This window comes from Equus caballus, chromosome 12 (genome assembly GCF_041296265.1).
Source record: "Equus caballus isolate H_3958 breed thoroughbred chromosome 12, TB-T2T, whole genome shotgun sequence".
Taxonomy (NCBI): Eukaryota; Metazoa; Chordata; class Mammalia; order Perissodactyla; family Equidae; genus Equus; species Equus caballus.
Window position 1 is genome coordinate 9,690,266 of NC_091695.1, and position 20,122 is coordinate 9,710,387.

The 20,122-nt window shown below is 59.1% G+C and overlaps 1 protein-coding gene across 4 annotated transcripts in view; it reads left to right on the forward strand.

The window, feature by feature from the left end:
• The first annotated feature begins 2,837 nt into the window (after positions 1 to 2,837).
• Positions 2,838 to 20,122, forward strand: part of TSPAN18 (tetraspanin 18) — a 170,371-nt gene continuing 153,086 nt past the window's right edge. Inside the window, exon 1 of one of the 4 annotated variants that reach the window (XM_005598055.4) lies at positions 2,838 to 3,131. The gene's annotated coding sequence lies outside the window, so the exon portion shown is untranslated. Of the gene's footprint in view, positions 3,132 to 3,757; positions 4,026 to 4,255; positions 4,306 to 20,122 lie in introns of those variants that run through there. The other 3 variants (XM_023653921.2, XM_023653920.2, XM_070228648.1) reach the window with 3 other exon arrangements.

Genomic DNA, 20,122 nt, shown 5'->3' on the forward strand with positions numbered 1-20,122 from the left:
TTACAGATGAAAAGAGACAATTCAGAAAAAATCAGAGAGGCAATGATTAAATATTTAAAATGCAGACTGCCTTGGAAAAGCTGGGTTGTGAGGTCGAGACGCCTTCTGGGGAGAGATCTGGCCGGCCCAGCATCCTCCTGCCGTCCGTGCACACACAGGCTCGCCTTTACGGAGCATCTGTTCAGCACAGGGGCTGCGCTGAGGCCTTCCCAAGACTCTGACAGCCCCCCAGTGCCAGAGGTGTGGTTCTGAGTCCCGTTTGAGGAATGCATCAGCTGGGGCTCAGAGAGTTTAAGCGGCTGGCTCGAGGGGGCCCAGTTAGGCAGAGGCCTCCAACATGCCCGAGTGCTGACTCTGCAGATCCCAGGGACCCAGAAATGGACAATGCAGGGCCCCAGGCCTTGAGAGCTCACAGTCTGATCAGCCACAAATTTATGAATGTTAGGAGCAAGAGGTCATCACTTCCAGTGATTTCAAGTTCTTTTTAAGTGAAGGACAGTCTCTCCTTGAAATCTTATGTGAGACACCATCACACAAAGCAGAGGAAAAGGGCCCCTGCTTCTGGTCAAAGCTGGGAGGGAGGTTTCCCTCCGTCTCCCATGGTCCTTAGGGACCTAGGAGCAGGAACCGCCAGCCCAGGTTGACACCCGCTGACTTGCTCAGACGTCTCCTTTTACAGATAGGAACATGGAGGCCCGGAGAGCCAAGGGTAGCGTCCAGATCGCCAGGACCGGAACTCGGGCCTGTGGGCTCCTGGTCTGGGGCTCTCTGCTCTGCATTAGTGCCCCCAGGATGCCTGTGTGTGGATGCTCGCCCCAGGGGTCCTGTGTCCAGGGACTGGGGCACAGCGCCTGGGCTGCCCAGCATTGGCCACGACTGGAAAATTCAACGTTTCTTCCAAACGCCAGAGAAAACGAAGTCTTAGAGCCCCTGAGGGAGAAGAGAGAATTTTCAAAGGAACCATTTCTACTAGACCCCCAAACGCCTGGGGAGTTGAAAGGGCCCCCACCCAGGAGACAGGAGGTCTCATTCGAGGCCCAGCTTTCCCACCTTGACTAGCATCTAGTCCATCGTTCTACCTCAGTATCCCCATCTGTAAAATGAGGTGGTTGATGACAATGAATTTGCCATAAGGTTCCCTCCAGAATGGGCATGTGGGGGATCTGGAACCTTCTGGGCCGGGCCACCTCTGGGTTTATGACAACCTAGAGCCCAATGGGTCAGCAGTGGCCTTAACAGCACCTTTGCTTCCTGACCCTCATTCCTGCCCACCCCCCTCCCAGCATCTCTCCTTCTCAGTTTCCTGACAAGCCACCATCTTGGTTCCTTTCTTGCTTTTATCAAGAACGGCAAAAGGGATCCTGGAGGCCACTCGCCCAGCCCCTCATTGTGCAGGTGGAGACGCGAGGCCAGGGAGGGGACTAAGGCCCCAGCTAACCCTGCGAGAGGGAGGCTGGCACTCTGCAACCCGGGTCGCCCTCCCTTGGCCAGGACTAAACTCTTGGGGTTCCTAACTTTTGCCAAAAACTACTTTTTGCCTCCTTCCCTCCGAGTGGCGTTTCCCAATTGCGGGGGACACAGCTTCACGAGATTTAAGGTCATTCATCCGCGGGCCTCCCCTAGACAGAGACGGGGTGGGACGACCTTTCCGGTTCCCTTCCAAGCCTTCCGTCACAGCTCAGTCTCACTTTGGTGTTAATGCGTCTTTAACACGTTTCCAGCCCTTGTCACCTCCCTTTTCAAGAGAGAAGGGGGCCTCGCTGGGCCCTAACTCAGGCGGCAGGACCTCGTTAGAATGTTTTTATTGTGGTTAAATATACATTGCTAGAATTTAATAACACTGTTTTATTTTCATTGTATTTATTGCCTTCTATTTATAGTCGCATGGTGCTGGTTTTCCATTTATGGTAATGATATAACATTTCTTTGCAAAAATAAGCACATTTAAGTTAAAAAAAAAATAACAAGCGTTGATTTAAAGAAAGCTATTAACCAAATGGCCCTTTCTGGGGCACCGAGAGATCCTCCATGGAGGCGGGCGCATGGCTGAGGTCTGGGAAACTCTGCCCGGACGCTGGATGCGAAGCTCTCGTCCTGGCTGGGTGGCTGAGCCGTCCAGCTGTCCTGCTCTGCCCTCAGCTCCCTGCACGCTCCCCCTACCCCCTCCTGCCTGTTTCTACCAATCCTCCCCACCCTCGGAAACCCCCTCCATCCTCTGCGCTGGCTCCGGCCTCCACCCCCCAGGCCCCAGCACCCTCGCCATGGGCGCACGCTTTTTTCCTCTTTAAATTTAAGTGGCGCCTTGCCTCCGAGGAGGCCCACACAGACGGCCTCTCCCAGCAGCATTCCATAAACGCAGAGCCTGTGGGGTTTCTCAGTGCCAAGGGTCAGCCTTCCCCCCAGACCCTGTTTTGGCAGCTGGGGAGGGGGCATGTGGAGGCTGAAGCCCTCTAGAGTTTTCTTTGTCCATGTTTTACAGAAATTGCACTGTTAGAGGTTTTCTCCCCTTGGGTTAAGCACTGCTCACTCTGGCTCCACTCAAACACTGCGGCCCGGTTTTTTTTCTCACAGCCACACACACTTCTGCTCTGTTAGCCTCTCCTCGATTTACTTGGTGACTCAGGGAAATGGCCGAAGGGCCAGACATCCTCGAAGTCCTTGGAGGGACACTATTGTTTTCCTGGAATGTGGGCAAGGAAAACCAGCGGCTTCCTGGCCCTGGAAACCCTGCCCTGTGGCCTGACATGACCAACATTCACATCCAAGCCTGGAGCAGGTTCAGCTCCTATCAGTCACTCACTCCTTAGTGCAAATCAGTGGACCCAGGGGCCTCCTGCAGAGCTTGTGTGTGTTCCAAAGTCCAGGGCCGGCAGGCACCGGGTGCGGGAGCTTCAGAACTGGAACTCAGTTGCCCAGGGAAGAGGAGTGGGCAGCCCAGCCCCGCGCATCTTGGGGCTAGCCGGTGCCTTCCCTTGGGCTGTCGGCTTTGATCTGGTCCTTCCTCATGTCCTCTGGGACAGGGGGCTGGGCAGCGGCCTCACAGAGGAGGCTCAGAGGTTAAAGTCTCAGGGCCGTCGCGAGCCGGGCTGGAGAGGGGTGTGCGGCTGCGACAGTAGGGCAAAGAGGAAAAGGTGAGTCCTGGGGTTGGCCACACAGCCCTGGCCCCTTGCGATCAAGTCATTTGCATGGGGTCTGGGGTCTGCCTCCCCCCTCTGCCTCTAATATCTGCAACACGTGAAGCAGCCCAGGGCGGGGGAAGGGCCCTGGCTTGCAACAGGTACTGCCAGGGCCGAGCAGCGAGGTCCGGATGGAGGACCACCGCCCCTCCAGCCCCGCAGCTGGCCACGGGGATGCGGCGGGGTGTGTGTGTGTGTGGCGGGGGGTTTGGGTAGCGTGAAAGTTTCCCCGGAATAAATCCTCTGGGTCCAGCCCTCTCCCCACTTCCCAATGGAGCTTCTGAATTCAGAGGATGCACGGCCCGCGAGCAGAGCGGGGAGGCGGGCAGGGGGCGAAGGGAGGGGAGAAGGGCAGAGGTGACCCCAGGGACCCCTAGCGCGGCCTGGATGCTGGACTGAAGGCGGAGGCCGAGCCGGGAGGAGGCGAGGGCAGCTGACCGGAGGACCGTGCCTTCCCGGCGGCCGCCACGGCAGCGGCGGCGGCGGCAGGAGCCCGAGGGGGCGGCGGCGCGGGGAGGGGCGGGGGCGCGGGGGAAGGGCCGGCGCGGCGGCGGGAGGTGGGGCCGGCGGGCGGGCGGTGCAGCTGCCGCCGGCGTCTCGGGGGCTCCAGGCTGCGGGGCGGACGCAGCGCCGAGCGATCCACAGCCGAGTCCCGGCCCCGGCCCCGAGCGAGCCCCGCTGCCGCCGCCGCCCCGGGCCCGCCGCACCCCGGACACGCCGCGGCCGCCACCGCCGGGAAGGCAGCGGGCGCCGGGCAAGTTGCGAGCGAGCACGCCCCTCGCCCGGGGAAAGTTTCCCCCGCGGCCGCCGGCGGGAGTTGGCACGGGGTCCGGCCGCTGCCGCTGGAAGGTAGGGGGCTCCGCACCTCCGTGCGCCCCGCCGCTGCGCCCCCGGGACTTGGGGACCCCGCGCGCGCGCTCGCTCCGGGCGACTGCTGAGCACGGTGGGGAGGAGAGGTGGAATGGGGGCATCTCAGGACCGGCCCGGGGAAGCCCCGGAGCTAAGTTCTACTTAAACTAGCGTGGGGAGGGGCCGAGGGGACGTGCTCGCCCCCGATCCCGGCCCGGAATCAGCAGAGGGCTGGGGGCTTCCTAGCGCACAGGTGCAGCGCAGGTCTGCGCCCTGGGTGGTGAGTGGGGGCCGCCGGCACACTGGCGGGAGGGGGGCTGGCAGGTGTGGCGGCCAGGTTCGGGGGCTCGGCGAGGGCTGCGAGCGGAGGGAGGGGTGCGCGCCACTCCGCTCTCTAGGAGGGCAGGTAGGGACTCGGGGTTCCGAGCGGGGATCCGGGCCCAGAGGATGGCGGGGCCCAGCGGGGGCACCGAGCGCCGGCAGCCTTCGGGGTCCCAGGCAGCGGGCGGGGCGGGGGCGCCGCGCTTTGCTCCGGGCCCCCCCCCCCCTTATTCCGTGCGCGGTGTGCGCGGTTGGGGGAAACGGAGACTCCGTGGGGTGCTCGGTGGGTCCGACCCTCGGGCACGTCCAGATTTAGGGGGTGCAGTGGGAGTCCGCGGGGAGGGCCGGCCGGCCGCGGTGGGCTCGCGCGGATTTGGGGTCCCGGCTGGATCGAGGTAGTCGGCTGCCGCCAGGGGGCGCCCCTCCCCGGCCCTCTCACCGACAGGAAGGCGAGTCCTGGTTCCTGCGAGACAAACGCCGCGAAACCCGGGACCCGCGGCCCCGGAGCCCCACCCCTCCCCACGCAGGGGCGCCCGCCTGAGGGGCCCCGCCAGCCCCGGGCTCGGGGACAGCGTCCGGCTGTGAGGTGGGGTCCCCCCGGGGTCCCCGCGCAGCGCGCTGGAGAGCTCGGCTCGCGGGAGGCGGTTCGTCTGGGGGGCTGGCAGGGGGCTTGGGTGCGTGAGAATTTCACCCCCAGACAGACAAAAACGAGAGTCTTTACATTAAGGGCGAATTGGTGTGGAGTGGGTGCATGGGAGAATTAACTTTCTGAGGTTCCTTTGGAGTCTGGAACCCAAACCGCGGGGTGCACCCTTTTTGTAAAAGTTGCACCTTTGTTCCGTGGATCTGGCCAGGTCGATACCTGGGGTGGGCGGGACGGGGATCTTGGGGCGTATCCCTTCTTATCCATCTTCTCTCTGGGTGCAAGTGAACTGGGAGGCACCGGGTGGGGCGATGGGGCCCCCTTGAAGACTTTAGCGTCGCAGGCTCAAATGGTAAATATCTCAGCAGTCAACAAGACCCCCTTGCCCCGGGTCTGGGGTCCACAGGCCACAGCCATCTGGTCATTTCACAGTTACTGGTGGAAACCTGCTGTGCGCCCTGTTGCCTGACCTCGGGGCGTCTGTGTGTCTGTGCCGACGGCTGCTGGCGTCTATGAGGAGCATCATTGTCACAGTGGGGCTGCGCGACATTGAAGGGACACTGAGGGGACCGTTGCCTCCTCTTTCTCTAATTCCCTCCCTCCTCCCCACACCCTTTGCAAACGAGCAAATCACAGGATGTGAGCGGCCTCATAGCGCAGGGAAGTTTTCCTCTTTCTTTTGGCCACGGGTGCTCCTTGGGCAGCCCCCTCCTGCATCCCCAGTCCCCTGCAAAGGTGATGGAGACGAGGTGGTCCCTGAAAGAGAGCTGAGCTGCTTGCTTTCAACGCAGCCCACCAAATGTTTTTGTTGGATGCTATCAGAATGCTCCTGGACAAAAGTTGCCGTAAAGAAAGGCCGGCAGGATTTTTATTTTGAATAGAAGAGGAGGAGGGGAGAGGAAAGGGTGGAGGAACTCGTGTCTCTGGATATGTCTTCAACACATTCCACGGGGCCAGAAAACAAAAGGAGTTTTTTGTTTTGTTTTGTTTTGAGTGACTCTTGTTTTTGTGCGGAGGGAAGCCTGCCCGGAACAGCCCGGCCCTTGGAACCTGGGTATGGGCACGGGGCCCCCAGAGGGCTGGCAGCTCCTGTGTGGGACCCCTCTGCTCTGCCCCCCACCCACACCAACCTGCCCAGAAGAGAAGAGGAGATCCAGGCCCTGAGGGCTGCTGATGGCCCTGTTTGGACTTGGCGTTTCGTGTGTGTGTGTGGCCTCAGACTGCTCCCAGGCGAGCTCCAGGATCTCTGATTCAGCAACATTTCACATGGTGAACACTCCGTCTGCTTGTTTCCCCACTGTCCCCAAATCCATTCACACAACCGATCGTCGGGGCGTCTTTTCCCAGCTCCAGGCCGAAAGGGCAGTCTCTCGATGAGACTTCCAGGCCGCTTTCTAGAAGCAGAAGTCCATCAGGAGTTGGGGTTAGGACACTGTGGGTTGATCCAGGAAATTCCCCCTCCTCCTGTAAAAAACCCACAACAGCCTGGAATTAGCTCCCTGAGTTCCTGAATGAGGTTTTCATGGTCTGGGGGGTGGGGGATGGGACGGGGGGTAGGGTGCTCAGGGACAGGCTGGGGAGGAGGTGTCGGGGCAAAGGATTACCAGGGTTTTGTGGGAGGAGGTTGGGGCAGGAGGAAACAGCAGATTGGAGATCCAGTCCGTCAGTGTGGCCTTGGCGAGTCACTTCCCTTCTTGAATCCGCTTTCCTGGTCTGTCAAACCGGGGTGTTGGCCCGGAAGATTCTGAGGGGCCTTGGAACTTAAAGTCAAGAGGGTCTAACCTTTTAGGGTGCTAGGCCGCCCTGCTCTGCCTCCGGGGGGCCCCTCTCTGGGCTGTCCGGCCCTGCCCCGTCCCCCACAGCAAACCATCAGATGGCGGTTCTGGGGTACAGAAGGTGATGTGGGGGACCGGTTCCTGCTGGGAGCCCCAGATCTGTCTGCCAGCTGGCACATGGCAGGCTTTCTCCGTCTGCCTGTCCAGCCCTCAGTCTCTCTCCGTCCCCGGGAAGGGCAAATGGTGGCTGGGCTGTCCCTTTGAGGGACCCCTCTTGCAGAAGGCTGCTCTCCCGGGCTGTTTCATCAGCCGCTGGGAAAGAAAATCAGGAACATTTGTTCGTGCTCGGCTGGGATACAGCAAAGGGAGGCGGCCTTGGAAACCCCGCTCGGGTCTCCCGAGCAGATGATCGGCTGGTTGTTATTTCGCAGCTCCCTGCCCTGGAGCAAAGCCACCAGCCTGGGCTCCTCCTGCCTCGCGGGCTGGCACCCTGGCCCCGTGTCAGCGCTCCGGTCTGTGTCGGGAGAGGCAGGCAGAGAATGAAGCGCTTTTTAAAGAGAGCGTGAGATGCTGAGCCCCCAGTGTTTGCAGCTGGCAGAGCAGGTCTTTCATTTCAGCCCTTGTTTTCTTAAGATCCAAGCCTTGCACCTTGTCTGAGCCCAACACGGCTGGTTAATTAGTGAATGAAACGACCCGGAGATGAGCAAAAACATGTTCCCTGGTCGTGTGCGTTGTGTCTGTACTGAGAGGCAACGGGCTGGAGTGGGCGCTGGCCCAGGGGTTGGGGGACATGGGTTCTAGCCCTGATTCTGTTCCCAGTGGAGCTGTGTGACCTCAGTGAATCCCCACCCCTCTCTGAGCCTCAGTTTCCTTATTTCTCTCCAGGCAGCATCGTGTGGTGCTTAGGCTGCATGGGTTCGAGTGTTGGCTTTCTCCTACTTACTAGCTGCGTGATCTTAGGCCACTCGGCCTCTGGCGCCTCAGTTTCCTGATCTGTAAAATGGGACTAATAATGCCCCATCAGTTGGTTGTGAATAGTCAGCGAGGTAAACGCCAGGCCCGGCAGGTGGTAAATGCTCCGCAAATATTCACTACCATCAATGTCGTTATTATTATTACTGTCACTGTGAAATGGGAGGGATCAACTTCCATCCTTTCCAGCTCCGATATTCTGGGGCACCGTGCGTGTGTGTGTGTGTGTGTGTGTGTGTGTGTGTCCTGGCATTTGGGATGAAAGGCAAGGGTAAATAAAATGAACTGCCCTTTTGGTTTTTTTGTCTTCCTTTCCCTGCCCCGGTGAGGGGCTCCTGAGTTACGGTCTTGTACGTGTTCTCTTGATCACCCGTCCCCGTGGCAGGAAGCCCAGTTTGACGTCACTGAAAATATCCTGCTTTCTGGCACGTAAGGGACGAGATTTCATCAGCTGGTGCTCGCGCATCCTCTCCCTTCCACCCTTAGCCGTAGCACGGAGGCCGTATGTGCAGATAATAAGTTTAAGCTGATAAACAACGCCCAGATTCACCCAAATGAAAGGCCGTCCCCCTAGAAGACACTTTGCACTTTCAAATAAATGACCTGGCTCCTCTGCGACGTCGCCTTGCGTCCGGCCGCCCTGCTTCCCTCTGTGCCCTGCCCCTGGGTCTGTGTCAGGGGCGTGGGCCGGGCCAGCTCTGCAGTCTTGGCTTTGTCAGCGTCCTGGCTGGGCGGCCTCCTCTGGCGGCTCCTCTGCCTCGGCTCCCTCCGGCGAGGCTGGTCCTTGCAGCCACCCAGGCACCGTCTTCACGGTGACACACGTTTTGGGAGAGCATACCATCCTCCGCCAGCAGCCAGCAATGCTTCATCTTGCCGCCACCCTCAAGGCAGGTTCAGATGTTGTCCCCCTTTTACAGAATAGAGAGGAAGGCTGGGAGAAATCGAGAGAGAAAACGGTGGGACGAGGGTTTGACCCTGGGCTGACCTGATGCCCGTCCTGTGCTCTGGTCCACTATGTCACAGCTCCTCTTGTATCGAGACCTCCTGTGAGCCCGAGGGCCCAGGAAGGACATCCCTGAGCTGCGCTCCAGCCTCTCCTCCCGGCTTTGGGTCCTTGTCCAGGCTCAGCGTGCCGTGTGGGCTTCTCTCTTCTCATCCTGCATCAGTCACTCGCTTATCCTGGGGACAGTGAGGGCCAGGAGTTTTTTGGGACAAGGCCGCTAAGAGGAGAGGAATGATCTTATTAAGCAACAAAAGGCTGTCACTGAAAGAGGATGCGTGTCGGAGTCGCAGTCTGAACTTGCATCTTGTTTCTGCCACTTAGGGCTCTGTGGCCTTGGTTTCCTTCTCTGTGAAAATCAGAATAGGAGCGACAATGATACTGCTGAGCTGTGAGCCCGCTGCCACAGCGGACGGCCCCAGGCCCTCAGAGGCTTAACCCGGCCGGTTTGGTGCTCGCTCCTGTCACTTGTGTAACGTGGTCTCTGCTCCACGCGGTTACTCAGGGCCCCAGGCTGATGGTGACGCCGCTGCCTCTATAGCTGCATCTTCTGACCATGTGGCTTCTGCAGTGACTGCAGAAGGGGAAGGAGGTGGAGAAGACAGGCTCACCATCCGCAGCCTCGGCCGGGAGGCGACACGCATCACTTCAGCTCCAGCAGCATCGTCAAAACCACCACGCGGGCCGCACTGCCCTCTGGGGAGGCTGGGAGGGTGAGGCAGCCCGTGGGTATTTGCTGAGTGCTGACTCCTGCGTTTGCGTTTCCTGCGTAGGGTTCTCTGAGGATTAATCGAGGTGATGCATTTAAAGCGTCTAGCGTAGACCTGGCACCATGGAAGGCTGCTTTCCCCCATAGTCCCTGACGCGCATGGCTCTTCACAGATTACAGGCTGTGTGCGCGGAAATGATGTCCCGGTGGATCATGTAGTGCCCGTCATACACTGGAGGAAGGCGGGGTTCAGAGAGGCCAAGGGACTGGCTGGTGGATACACAGCAAGGGCGCTAAGCCGGGCCCCTACCTTCCGCCCAGTGCTCCCATGGCCTCCTTTGCTTGCTGAAATTTACTGCTCCCAGAACTTCTTCCAGGAGCTTCCAGAACCTCCTTCTGCTCCTGTCTCCTCCTCCTGACCCCTCATGGTATGGAGCGCCTGTGTTCGTCTTGTGGGTGCATGGGGTGGGGGCCGAAGGGCTGCAGACGAGAGGCTGCAGGAACCATCTGGAAGCTGAGGAAGGAGCGAAGGGGCGTGAGGTGAGGGAGCCACGGTTTTAGGTTTTCATAGTGGAAGCCACAGGAATTTGGGCCCCACGTGCCGCTTTGGGGACTGCTGTGCGTTCAAGCTCTGGGGTGTCCCCAGATGATGACAAGGTTCCCTGTGGGTCCTGTCCCACCCATGCAGCCCCGCGCTGGCCCTTTGGCCTCTTGTGGGCTTGGGAGGGGGGAGGAGGGCCCGATGAGGCCACCCTGCCCGCTGCTCGGAGGACAGTGGGATGGTCAGACCGAGCTTCCGATCCTGCCTCCTCTGCCAGCCCTCATGCCTCTCTCTGAGCCTCAGTTTTCTCCCCTGCAAAATGGGAAGGGTGTGGGGAAGCTGTAAGGCAGTCAAGTTCCTGGTACGTCGTGGGTGTCAACGTGTTTGCACATGTCTCCTCTCCCACTTGAGTCGGAGGAGGAGGTGCCTGGCGAGGGACCAGCACCTGAGGAGAGGCCAGAAGCTGCCCAGCACGGCCGCCCGTGCCTCGCCTCTTGGATGGAGGGTCGCCGGGCCCCCTCCCCGCGGCCCCAGGCCGAGCTCTGGTGGTGAGCTGATGTGGCTTCCGTTTGAAAGGGGAGAAGAGCTTGGAGCCCTGGCCCTTGGATTCGCGCCCGTCTTTTCATGTCTAATTACTACGGTGGGCACGGGGCCTGGGGTACCGTGGCACGGGGCTCCCTCCCGCGTGGCTGCCTCTCCGGCTAGGCCAGATGGCTGTGCGCTCGCTGGCCAAGTGCGCCCCAGCCCCCCCAGGAGCCGCCCTGCCACCACCTGGAGCCTGACATTCCCGGCTGCAGGGAGCCGGGCAGGCCGGGCCACTGCTCGGTGTGGGGTTTCAGCCCCCGGGGCAGGGAGGTGCTTCTGCCGCCAAAACCTAAATGCCCGGAGTAATGGAGGTTAACTGTCCCCTTCAAAGGACCCCCAGGAAGGGCTAGTGGGCTGGACACCGGAGGGGAGGGGCCTCTGGGAGAGGATGGCTCCCCAAGACGGGTTCTGAGGTGGCCCATCGTCCCCCTACGCATAGAGGACACTTGTTCTTGGGGGCACTGAAGAGAGCGACTTCCACTGTGGCCACCAGGATGCCTGGGAGGCACGCTGGCTGCCGGCTGGCATGCAGGCCGGTGGGGCCGGGAGTCGGACGCCGTGGGGCCTCAAACACGCCCCATTCCGCCTGTCCCCTGACCTCGGCTTTGCAGCCCCTCCCACCTGAAACGCCTGGGCCGGGCCTGGGACCAGCTCTGGAGCCCCCTGAGGCGGGGTCCTGGTCCCCTCGGGCTGCCGTAACAAAGCGCCACTAAGTGGGGGCCCAAAACAGCAGACGTTTGTCCTCTCGCAGTTCTGGAGGCTAAAGTCCTGGTGTTGGCAGGTCCCAGGGAGGGTGCTCCATGCTCCTTCCTAGCAGCTGCTGGTGGCTGCTGGCAGGCTCGGTGTCCTTGGCTTGTGGACACATGACTCCCGTGTCTTCCTTGGTCGTCACGTGCGGGTCTTCCTGTGCCATCCGTCCTCTCACTGGATTGGGGCTTAACAACCTCGTCTGAACTTGATCACGTCTGCAAAGACCTGATTTGCACATAAGGTCACATTCACAGGTACCGGGGGCTGGAACTTCCGCATATCTTTTTGGGGGACGCAATTCAACCCATACCAGGTGGGCACTATTATTTCCCCATTTTACAACCAAAAAACCCAACCCAGGGGGGTGAAGTCGTTTGCCCAAGTTCGTCCCACTGTCTAGGAAGGGGTTGAATTGATCTCCGTGCGCTTCAGTTTTCTTATCAGTGAAGCGGGCACTTAGACCCGCCTCGTGGCCTGGTTGTGAGCGTCCGAGGAGTGACCGTCTGCGACAGACACGCTGCCCACAGCTCGGCGCTGTCAGATGCTGTGAGCCGTGTCCGCCCCCTCCCTCCAGGCCTGGAAGGCTGCTGGGTGTTCAGTCTGGGCCCCAGGAGCATCGACGTCCATGGACCATAACCAGATGCAGATGGGGTGTTTTCCAGAAACGTGATTGGAAATGACTGCGCAAAAGGCGCCACGTGCGTTGCCTCCACTTGGCTCCTGGAGCTGCCCGTGTCCCCGTCCTCTCAGGTGGACAAGATGGGGTTGAGGTGAATGTTCGTGCTGCTTGTCCTGGATTCACCTTTAGCGCCGGAGATCACTGTGACTTTTGCGCCTTGGGCACCTCTCCCCGGGGACAGCGTCTGGACGTCTCTGCCCGAGGAGGGGCCTGGAAGGATCCACAGGTGCTTCTGGGCTCCAGAACCCACCCCGTGGGGCCCAGCAGGGTTTGGGGCTCCGCTGTGGACGCCCGGGGTTCAGATCCACAGCCTCGTCCCCATGCCGTGGAGCAGAGGAGGCGTCGCCCCATCGAGGGGCTGTGGCCTCTGAGCGTGTGGCCCTGGGTTCACGTCCCAGTTCAGCCGCGTTCTGTGGCCTTTGACAAATTACTTCACGTCTGTGTGTCGCCGTTTCACCTCCTAGGGTTTTATGAAGATGAAATAAGATGAAAATGCAGAAATGTGCCTCTTAGGGCTGAATGTGGCTCTATTCAATGAGTGTTAGAATTATTCTAATTCTAGATTCTAATTCTAATTCTCTGCTCTGCTGATTACTTTATTTATTATTTGTTTCCCTCCGTGTGATGAGGGCAGAGACCTGTCTGTTTTGTTCTTCTTGGACCCCGCAGGGTGTTCTCAGTGCTGGGGGCTGAAGGATGCTCGATAGGCACATGGTGAATGAATGAATGAATGAATGAATTCCTAGTCACAGCTTCTCTGGGATCACATCCTTCCTTGTGTGCACTGAGGCCTCTGCCAAGAAGCCTCTCTTACATGGGGGTACTGGGGATATTATGGGAACAAAGCCGGTGGGGAGCCCCGGGGCGCCATGGAAAACTCCGGAAAAGCCCTTCCATCTGGGGGCATGGCCACGCAGGCCCCCCACGGAGTGAAGTACAAGTTGAAGCTGGGAGGACGACAAGAAGCTGGGGAGTGGGGCCTGGAGGGCGGTGGCCGCCACGGGAAACAGGCCGTGGGGTGGCCCGGTGGGGAGAGCCACGTCCGCAGTGTCGGGCGTCCCCACGGCTCGTGGGACAGAGGGGCACGGCCGGCAGGGACACTCGCCCCACTTCTGGCGCACGGAAGGGAGGCCAGTGCTTCTCCAGGGTTGCTCCCGAGCAGGTGCGTCTCGCCCGGGACATCCCTGATCTCAGAAAATGCCAGCTGGACTGCGGGCTCCTCATTCAATGTGCAGACAGATTAACTCTCAGGTTCCCTGTGCCCCCTCCTGCCTTGAAAATCGAATTCGATTCACCCCAGTTCCACTCACGCACTTGGTTGGGGAAACGTCTGTCGTGTAATGTGATCCTGTTAGCCGCCCGGCTCGAAGCCCTTCAGCGGATTCTCAGTTGTGTTCAGAGTTTTCCCCGCAGCCTTGGCCCCCGTCCCCAAGCCTGCCTCCCTCTGCCCCGGCCCACCTGCCGTCTTCTGCCTTCTCTTGCCCCCCCCATAGAGGGTTGATCTGCATCCTCTCCCCCCTCCCCTGCGATGCTTTTCCCTCCCTCTCTAGCTCCCGACTCCTCCTCATCCTTTGGACCCCAGCCCCTGTGCCACCTCCTCCGGGAAGCCCTCCTTGACTTCCGAGTGGGCCACGTTGCCCACCCATTGGCTCCAGCTGCTCCACAATCCCCTCTTTCATGGGATCTTGTCACAGCTGGGAGATTGTTGCCTTGTCTGTGTCGTTCTTTAACGTCCTTCTCCCCTCATCTAGTGTAAGCGCCAGAGGACAGGGGCCCCGTCTGTCTTCACTCACCCCTGCCTCCCGGGCGCCTGGCACAGCCATGCCAGATGCCCGCCTCCCTTTTCTCCTCTGCAGGCCGGTCTCCTTCGGGCTGTCTCGGCAGCGAGCACCGCGAGCGTGTACCGATTACTCGCTGTGTGCCGGGCGCCCGCCCGTCTGACCTCACCGGATGGAAGGTTTACAGTCCCGGCCCTACCCACTGCCCAGCTCTGCAGCCTTGGGCAAGTCACTCAGCCTCTCTGAGCCTCATTTTCTCATCCATGAAATGGGACTAAAAATAATACCTAATTTATTGGGTTGTTGGGAGGATTAAATAGGTTAGTTCATTTCAAATTTATTTTCTCCGTTTCGGAGGCTAGAAGTTCACGACCAAGGTGTGGGCGGGGTTGGCTTCTGAGGTCCCTCTCCTTGGTCTGGAGATGGCCGCCTTCTCCTGTCCTCACGTGGTCTTCCCTCTGTGCACGTGTGGCCCTGGTGTCCCCGGGGTGTCCAGTCTCCTCTTATAAGGACATCAGTGAGACTGGATTAGGGCCCATCCTAACGGCCTCATTTAATTTGGTCACCTCTTGAAAGACCCCGTGTCCAAATACCGTCCCAGTCTGAGGTCCTGGGGGCTAGGGCTTCAACACATGAATTCTGGGGACAGAGTTCAGCTCATCACACCTTCTAACGAAGTAGTATGATTATTCTCATTTTATGGCTAAGGAAGCTGGGGCACAGAGAGGTTAAGTCACTTCCCGAAAGTCACACAGCTGGTAAACAGATGTAGAAATGCCAACTCGGGGTCTGAACCCCGAGCCCACTCTCAGGCATTCAGTGGTCTGTTTCCTGGCTAGGCTCCTTGGCAGGACACCAGGGTCGTCCCTGTTGGAGCCAGTCTGTGTCTTAACAGCCAGGATGGGGAGGGAATCAGGATCCAGGGCTCTCAGAGGCCTCTCCCCTGGCCCTTTGCTCCCTCCAGCCCTTCCCCCCTTGCTCAGTGGCAGCTGCCAAACCTTTGAGAGAATTGGGGCCTGTGTCCTGCACCCGGGCCGAGGCCACAATGGGGCGAGAATGCAGTGAGAGGGTCCCAGGAAGTGAGAGGGGTTATCCATTCCAGAGTTTTCTCCCCCTCCATAGTTGATCTATTTGATTTCCCAGGAGTTCTCAGAAACTATTTGAAAATAGTGAAGTTTTGCTGGTGAAACACCTAAGACAAAAATAATGAGGGTAAACGCAGTGAGAGAATATGGAAATAGAACAAAGGCGTCTTCAATGGAAATGCACTCTGGGTCTTAACCCCGCGCCCTGCGTGGAGACGACCACGGTGGCCAGCTTCTCGTGTCTCTGGAGCGGCGCTCTCGGTGGACGAGCCCTCTGTGAGCATCGCGCCCTTCATCTTTACATCTCTGTTACCTTCCATACCTGGTACGCTGCGCCTCGCATCTTTTCACTTGTTCTGTATCCGCACACACTCTGCTTTTTTCGGTTGGGTGTCTCCAAAAGCAGACCCTGAGCAAGGATTTGGGTGCAAATCGTTTATCTGTGAGGTTGGCCCCAGAGGTGAGGGATGCAGAGGGAGGAGAGCCTATGAGAGCCTGCGCTGTGGGCAAGGGGGCTCCCTCCCCGAGAGTGTGGGGGGCATCCCTCAGAATCTTCCGTCTCCCATTGGTGGAGGGTTGCTCCTGGGGACTTCAGCTTCCGGAAGCTTCCAGCCTGCCCTCGGGCCAAGAGACTGAAGGGGGTTCTTGAGCAGAGGCCACCAGAGTGAACAGAAGTGTCCCCTGAAGCTGTGGGGTCTCCAGGGTGGACCACGGGATACAGGCAAGACACAGCTCACGTGCCTGCTACTTACCGCGTCCTTTGTGACGGGTGCCTAGTATTCCATGGGGCACAGCGATGCTGCTCCTCCCAATTCCCAGCTGGTGACCTGAGTGCTTTTCTCGCACACGCCCCTTTCCCGACGCTCCACCAGGCAGACGGTCCGTGGAGACCCCTGTGGTGGGGCGGCCAGCTGGGTCCCTAGCCGTCTCCTGTCTCCCATAGTTGCTTGGCCCTCTTCCTGCCCTCTGTCCATCCCTGCTCGGTCCCCACAGTGTCATCTGACCCTTTCATCTCACAGGGTCCAGCAGCCCGGGCCGTGTGAGAGGGAGGCCAGCAGGTCATGGCAGAGGGTCACTCCCGCCCCTGCCAGGGTTGGACAAGTGTGTCCATCGGTAGATCAAAGGGCCTTTGTTGTTGTTTTATTTTCCTTTCCAGCAGCTTCTTGCTGGGGAAGCCGGCTGCAGAGCCAAGGCAAACAGAAGGTCGTGGGGCTTTGGTGCTGCAGGGGGTCTGGAGCTGGGGCCACAGGGGGCTTGCCCGGGGCCTTCCCTCTTCTGAGCCCAGAGACGAAATGGGGACACTGGGGGCCGGGCTCGGAGCCTGATGGGCCCCAGGAGGCCTGGGAATGTGGTGTTACCACGGAATTGGGGGAGCCGGTGGGGGCGCCAAGAGAGCTGGACCGCAGCCTGGACCCAACCCGTGAATGGCCGTCCCCACTGTTCTCCAGCTGAAGAGCGGGGGCGAGCACTGGGTTGGGAGTCCAGAGTCACAGCTTAGAGCCTAGTTCTGCTTTGACCTGAGTGGACTTGTGACATCGCATCTCCACGCTGGGTTCTCCGGGTCTCCTAACTTTAGAGTCGCCCCCGGACTCTCCAGCGGGAAATCTGAGCAGCCTCGAGTCCCCTGGAGAAAAGCTCTCAGGAAGCCGAGGCGCGGCTGTGGATGGAAGTGGGGGTGTTGTTTAAATAAATTAAAAGCGCGAGAGGAAAACCCATCAGCGTTATTTTCAATAGCTGGGACGATAGGCAAAGCATTTCCTTCCTTTCATTTGATAATTTTTCCTTCTCCCAGTGGTTCGAAGAAAGTGTCTGATGCTTTGCGGCACAATGAGCTCAAATGAAAATATTCTCTTTAAAAAGTGGTTGCTATGTCACTAATTTAGATAATGGGCAATTTTTGTTTCTCAGTAGCCCTACCACTCACAAAGGTCTATTCACAATTCACAGCTGCCTGAGAGGTGCACGCGTGCGCGCGCGCGTGTGTGTGTGTGTGTGTACATGCAAAGGGAGAAGATCTCACCGACAGAATCTTTTTGGCAAAACAATCCTAATGATAATAGAATATTGAAATGAAATTGTGTGCCTGAGTCCATGCATGTCTGCCGGTGAGAAGGGTACGGGATTAAAGGGAACCACGCGTCGAGAAGGAGGCAGCTGTGGATCCGAGCGGCATGTGGATGCCGGCTGGAGGCAGGAAGAATCCGGCTTCGGAATCCCACAGGTCTGAGTTCCAAACGGCCTCTGCCGCCCTCAGCTGCCTGAGCTTTGCGAGTTACTGATCCTCACTGAGCCTCAGTTTCCTCATCTGGAAAAAAGGACAGCACAGGCGGATGACGCGCCTCGCCGGGCGCTGGGCGAGGAGCGACCTGCCACGGGGCTCTCTTCCCTTCCCTTTCTCTCCAGGAGCACAGCAGAGTTTTTCCACGTGCGCACCGGACCCACAGCCGGGGTCTCATTCGATACCCCACAATCCGATCGGGCTGAGCTTTTAATCTGCGTTTTACGGAAGGGAGACCCGAGGCGCCGAGACTGTGGAATTCCATCCATCACCCAGTCAGTGGAGGCGGAGGGGCCGTGAGAAGCAGGGTTTGTCTGAGCCGTCACAGGGCCTGGCCCTTCCCGTCCTCGGGGAATGTGGCCTGCGAGTTCTGCTGGATGCAGAGAGGAGCTCCTGGTGATGCTTCGTGTGGGCGGTCCTTCATTCATTCGTTCATTCGTTCTTTCTCTCTTCCGTTGTGTGTGCTAGACTTTTCCTGAGGATTTGAGGCCGAGGTGGTACGTTCCGAGGGTCTAACCATCCAGCCCGACACTGCCAGTGTAGACTTTTCCGGGTCCTTAAAGCCCCTGAGCCATACCCACCACGAGGGACTCTCTCCCGGGTCCCTGACCCCACTCCTCTCGTCTCCCAAGCGTGTCCCTGGCCTCGGGCCCCCACTGTCCCTCCCTCTGAGGACCCCTGGTCTTGCCCGGGCCCTCGTGCGGGTGACGCAGCCTTGTTCTGCTACCACGCAGACGCGGATGAGGAGACCGCCTCTCGGCGCCCAGCTCACCCCCTCTCCTGCCGTCCAAACGCCTGTTATGCGGCACCCTTCCCGACAGGGCGTGGCCGGGCTCCCAGGCCTCCCGCTCTGGTGCCGCCAGATTCCCCCAACACTGACTGTCTTGGCAGGTGGAGGTTCTTCAGGAAACACTGTCCTTCAGACCCTCCTGTGGGGGTGGGGATCGTCTCCGTCATCACACCTGTGTGCTTGTCTCTCTTGTCAGTTAACAGGATGCTGTGAACAGAAGTAGCACTTTTTCCCCCCAAAAGAGTTCAGGAGCTGATGCATATGTGCGTCCACACGTCTGGGCCCTGCTGGGCCCTGAACCACCTGTGCCTGAAGGTGGGACTGAGGGCTGTGTCAGAAATAAGTGCGACAGTGAAGGCAGTGGATAATGGCATCTTCGGGATGAGGACCAATAGGATTAGGCCAGTGCAGTGGGTCATGGGAAGAGAGCCATGTGGTGCAGTGGTTAGAGCTGCGCCTGGGGTCAGGCCATCCATCGTGGGTGGGTTCTGGCCCTGTCCCTTTCTGGTTTGTGTGACCTCGGACTGCTTCCTTTTCCCTCCGTGTTGACTGTGCTGAGCACAGCTGGGGGGCCCTCCACGGCGGCTGCCGGGTGCCGTCAACAGCGAGTCCCCAGAAGTTTGGGGAGGGGGTGAGTGCACCTCGTGGGAAGACGTCCTCAGGACTAGAGATTCTCCACATTCTGAGTGGCCCTGGGGCCCTTTTTCCCCTCACATCAGTTCTGCCACCTCTGGGCGTCGCCGGAAGTTTCCTGAACGCCACAGCCGTTTCTGGAGTCCTGCCTTCCCTCCCCCCACGCAGACGATGCGCTGGGTGCCTCCCTTGCCCGCACGTGGACCATTCACCGGGTGGCTCCCTCCCAGCATGTGGACGATGCACCCGGTGCCTCCCCTCCCCACACGCGGACGGTGCTCCGGATTCCTCCTCTGCCATTCCCGGAAGCCCCCACGCCCCGCAGAAGGAAAGGCTTGGGAGGTGAAGGGAAAGCTGTCCCCGAGGGAGGAAATGCCATGGTGACACAATTGAGGACCCAGTTTCAGGTACATTTTGGTAAAAATGGCCTCAAAAGGCAGACTTGCAGATGTTAGGGAACTTTTAGTAGTTTTGAGCTTTTAAAAAAATTTCTAGCATGAGTGAGGAGAGACAGACTAGAAGGATCCATCTGGCCTGGTTGAAGGGAGAAAATGAGATCGCAGCAAAGTGCACTGTGGGTCTTTCTGCAAATGGTAATGAAGAGAGAAGGCTGGAGGACCACAGAGCGGCTGGGCTGCTGCTGGAGACACCCCCCGTGGCGGAGCCCCTCCCTCCGCGGCATGTGGGCATCATCGTGTGGGAAAAGGGCACATTTCAGCCGCGTCGCATCACCAATCTCAGCTGCCGGGGGAAATCTCTTCCTCCTAGCCCAGGATCAGCCTGGGAAGGAAGCCTCGCCCACTCTTGGCTGCGGCCTTGTCACTGAGCTGAGATCCCAGCCTGCATCCAGCCTGGGCGCTGTCTCCCCTGTTTACTGCTTAGCGGGGAAGAAGTGAAACAGATGCGGTTGGTCTCAGATGAATGAGGTTATCATCATGTTCCTGGTCTGTCCAGGGCTCCTAATTGAGAGGCGCCCTGGAGTGGAGAGAAAGTGCCCTGGAGTAGAAATGGGGAGGTGGTTCAAGTTCCAGCTTTGGCGTAGCCTTGCTGTGTGACCTTGGGCAAAGCACTAGCCCTCTCTGGGCTTGCCGTCCATAACACCCAGGGCAAAACCCCAGACCAAACAAACAAGAACACACCAGGGAAGAGAGAAATCATCTTCGCAGCCAGCTTCGCAGAGTTGGTGTGGGAATCAGAATCAAATAAGCTGAAGAATGGGGCCAGGCCTGGGTGTGGTCCTTTCTAGGTTGCTCTGTAACCATCCTGAGTGTCGGAAGACTGAGCCACTGACCAGCAGCGGGATGTGGTGGCTGGATGCCCAACACCTTTCATCTCAAATGCTGACTCTGATCGATTGGTAGGGTCTGCTTGAGCCCCACTGAAGGGAGGGTGAGGCTTTGATTTGGGCTCAGCAGAAATGCGCCAAGATCGACTATTGATGTCTGCTGTGGTTGGAGGACAGGAGAGTGCTAGCATCAGTATAGGGGGTATGAGAATGTTCCCCATAATATTACATGCATTTGTGGGGCGCCAGTATGCGCCCGAGGAAGGCAGTCTG